The sequence below is a fragment of the Nematolebias whitei genome, chromosome 5 (assembly GCF_014905685.2).
Source record: "Nematolebias whitei isolate Nwh7 chromosome 5, NemWhi1, whole genome shotgun sequence".
Taxonomy (NCBI): domain Eukaryota; kingdom Metazoa; phylum Chordata; class Actinopteri; order Cyprinodontiformes; family Rivulidae; genus Nematolebias; species Nematolebias whitei.
This window is the reverse complement of record NC_056502.1, coordinates 23,434,320-23,438,334: the sequence shown is the minus strand read 5'-3', so window position 1 is coordinate 23,438,334 and position 4,015 is coordinate 23,434,320. Positions and strand designations below refer to the sequence as shown.

At 40.7% G+C, this 4,015-nt stretch overlaps 1 long non-coding RNA gene across 1 annotated transcript in view; it reads right to left on the bottom strand.

Moving 5' to 3' along the window:
• LOC119409491 overlaps nucleotides 1–1,673 on the bottom strand; it is a 52,060-nt gene extending 50,387 nt beyond the window's left edge. The window contains exon 1 of the long non-coding RNA XR_005186783.1: nucleotides 1,376–1,673. This is a non-coding gene — a long non-coding RNA (uncharacterized LOC119409491). The remainder of the gene's footprint in view (nucleotides 1–1,375) is intronic.
• Nucleotides 1,674–4,015: the final 2,342 nt, after the last annotated feature.

The following is a 4,015-nucleotide window of genomic DNA, read 5'->3' as shown; positions in this document are numbered from 1 at the left end:
ATATATAGATATATAGATATATATATATATATATATATATATAGATATATATATATATATATAGATATATATATAGATAGATAGATAGCTTTGTTCAGTCAAACTTTGTATTTATATGCTTAAAGGACAATACAATATTAAGTGGTAAGAGCTTCCAGAGACAATACAGATGCGCATATTATGACTAACTCGGCAAAGATGACAGAAATGTGGACTTATCTGCCAGTTTTCCACCAATACAGTACATTAGGCTGGAGGGGCATCACAAAGGAGCATGGTGATGTATGCAACATCATCTGACTACCTGCTATTTGGCACAGTCAGCTTCTGCTGCACACCTGTCAGATGGAGCCAGTCATTGATTGGGGAGAGGAATCTTTAGAAACAGATGATGATAAAGGCAAACGCAAACAACATTGACAGTAAGTAAATTATTTTTACGATGGCTTTAACGCTCAAATACAAGAAGTTATAAGAATAAAAGGTTAGTGACAATGTGTGTACTTTAGGTAATTTGAAATAATAAAAAAAGAGATGTGTCACTAAGTTTGTTCAAAAATTAGGCTTTAGAATAAATGGGCAGCCCTAATGACAATCAACAATATGAATCTAAGAGCATCTGCATTTTTTTGTTTTTGCGTAATCCAGATTGTAATGATTTCATCTAGTGTAAAATCCCACTTATTAATTTCTCATTTCACAATCACTTTTTTAAAATCAACTTCTAGACTTGGCGACCACTTTTATTCATCAATTAATTTAAATTTGTTAACAAATGGAGCAGCTAAAAAATAATGCATTTATTTGTATAGGTAATATTTTAAATGTATCCTCTAAAACAAAAATCAGAAATAGGGTAACACAGGACTCGGCAATAGTCATTAATGATAGAAATTCAGTTTAACGACTAAAGATTTGTCAGGAAACTAGGCATAAAAGTGCCAAGTGAGTTATTTTGCTCGTAATATTATCTATCAATATCATGAAAACATTTTAATAAAATGACACATGAGTAAAACACATTGGGCTTGTTGTACGTGATAATTCATGCAAAAGTGAGCAGATAAAATGAGCTCTCCGTGTACCCATCTGATTGATAGCGGTTTGCCCTTCTCTGATACCCTCAGTCAGTTAGATGTTGTGGTTCTGGCCAGCCTGCAACCTGAACATCGGACAAAACAAACAACTGCACACAAAATAAGTTCAAGAAAACACTCATAAACCCAGCTGCGGTGCGTTTTAAGACTCCGGCCACGTGTTTGAACATTTTACACTGGCGTTAGCCGATGTCCTAGCAGGAGCTAGCTTCCTGCTAAGCAAGAAGCTAACTAGCATGGCAACAACAGCTAATGGCTTCTGCTTCATCAGTCCTTACCAGATCAGAGCTCCGCGTTGCTCTCGTGCGCTTCGCTTGCAGATATTCTTATCCGTCTCTGTTGCAACACGGTGCACGACACGTCGGCTTTGTTTATAAGCATAGAGAGAAACCGGTTGCCCCTTTCTCGACGTCTTCTTTATTCTCGATGAAAACCTTCGAGACCTTTTCTTTTCCTCCAACCCGAGTTTTTACGGATAGAGGCGACGTTTGACGGTTAATCAGAAAGCCTCGCGAGCTTCTTAGCGCCACGACGATTACTAAACATGTAAATCCCCGGATTGAGACGCTACATTTGGCCCCGCCTACTTTCACTATATTAGCGCATTTATGGACAATAAGACCGAACTCTTTCGTGTGTTATACAATCATCTGCGTATAACCAATAACAAGGTGAAGGAACTCAGAAACCCCGCCCCCTTCGTGCTCCGTGGCGCCCTCCCCACCATAGTTTGGCGGCGCGGTGGCTGCGGCACGACTCCTCCCGGACGGGTGCACCCTGGACTCAGTCTTTCCAGAGGCTCAGTCACTGCTTTCTGGTGGTGGTGGTGTGAATCCACCTATCACTGCAGTCCTCCCCAGGGCTTTAGTGTCTTCCCCTGAACATTTTCATAACCATTCTGTGTATGCACTGCAGAATATGCAGGCATTTGTGCTCCAAGACCAACCTGCAGACTCCTGTCGGTGTACCTGGCATTTAAAGGGTTAAGTTGCACACGTCCATTTTGTGTGCAGGACTTGCCATAAAATGGCGCCACTTTTTCTAGCGCTGGTCCACTTCAATCCCCACAGCACAGTGGGCATGTGCAAGAACTAGGTCCCATAGAACAAATACAAAAGGGAAAAAAAGATTTCTAAGCTTACTTCTGGCTAAAAGATGGAAAGCTTACAGATGTTTATCATCCTGTAACAATACAGTTCTAGCTGATGCACTTCTGATTCTACATCATTTGTATGTTGCGAGAAGTTGACAATTATTCCAAACCACCCAACGTACTTAAATGTGCAGATACTTTACTCATGCTAATAATTATGAAAGCCAAACCAAAGGCAATGCAGTTTGTTTTGATGTGACTTAGAGACCAATGGAATTCTCCCCAGTGTTAGTAAACCCCCCACCACAGCACTGTCATAGTCATTCTGTGCATGCTATTGCAGTATCTGCAGTCATTTGGGGGGAAAAAAGGTTTGTGAGCTCAATCAATAAGACCAGCCTTCCAAATTCTCTGGGTGTACCTGGCATTCAATGGGTTAAGTTGCACACATCCATTTTGTGTGCTGGATCCATAAAATGGTGCCACCTTTTCTATTGCTGATACACTTATAACTCCCTTCAGCAGAGTAGATGTGTGCAAGAACAAGATCTATAGAACACATAAAAAGGAAGAAAAGAAAAAAGATCCCCAAGCCTACTACTGGCCGAAAAAGAAAATGCAAGCTTGCTGATGTTTATCCTGCAACCACATAGTTCTAGCTGGTGGACTTGGACCACACCATTATTTTTACCTCCCAAAAATGAGAATATAAAATAATTCTAGATCATCCAGTGTATTAATTAATATACTTTTAACTTGTGCCAATAATTGTAAAAGGCAAACCAAGTGCACTGCAATTTCTTTTGATGGTGTGACTCAGAGAGCACTGGATTCCTCTCAGAGCTGAGTGCCCCCTGAGCAATGTCATAGCCATTCTGTGTATGCTACTGCTGCATCTGAATCCGTTTAAGCACTAGACTGCTGAATTCTTTGGATGTACCAGGCTTCCAAAGGGTTATATTGCACACATACATTTTGTGTGCAGGACTTGACATAAAATGGCGCCAACTTTTCTATTGCTGGTAGACTTACAACCCCCTTCAGCAGGTTATGTGTGTGCAAGAACTAGGTCCCATTGAGCACATACAAAAGGGAGAAGGAAAAAGACCTAAAGCCCACTACTGGCTGAAAGAGAGAACAGGAGCCAACAGATGTTTAATATCCTGTAACCGTACAGTTCTAGCTGGTGCAATCATGGTGCCATATTGTTTTTACTTCCTAAAAATTAAGGTATATAATCAAGAATTCTAACACATTTGATGTGTTTAAATGTGTACTCTATACTTGTAGTCTACTAATTATTGTTTTTTAAAAAGTGCTATGTGTTGTCATCATTGTATGTTTCTATACAATGATGAAATTTGTGCTCCGCATTTAACCCATCACGCATGGGATACACCCAGGTGGTGTAGTGGGCAGCTATGTAGGCGCCCAGGAGCAGTTAAGAATTGGGTGTCTTGCTCAAGGATACCACGGCATGTGGGCATGGTGGAGAATTGAACCTGAGACTTTTTGGTCCCAAGTCGGCTGCCCTACCTCTACACCACAGCGGCCCCAACTGGTGCTGCGTTATCATCATTGTATGTTCTCATAGAACGACAAAATTAGTTATCTACATTTAACCCATCATATGTGAGATACACCCAGGTGGAGCAGTAGGAAGCTATGTAAATGCCCCGGGAGCAATTAGGGATTAGATGTCTTGCTCAAGGACACCACAACACGTGGGCATGGCGGGAGTTAAATGGTAAATGGACTGTACTAGCACCTTTTTAATCTTATAAAGATACTCAAAAAGCACTTTACACTACAATCTGTGCCCTTA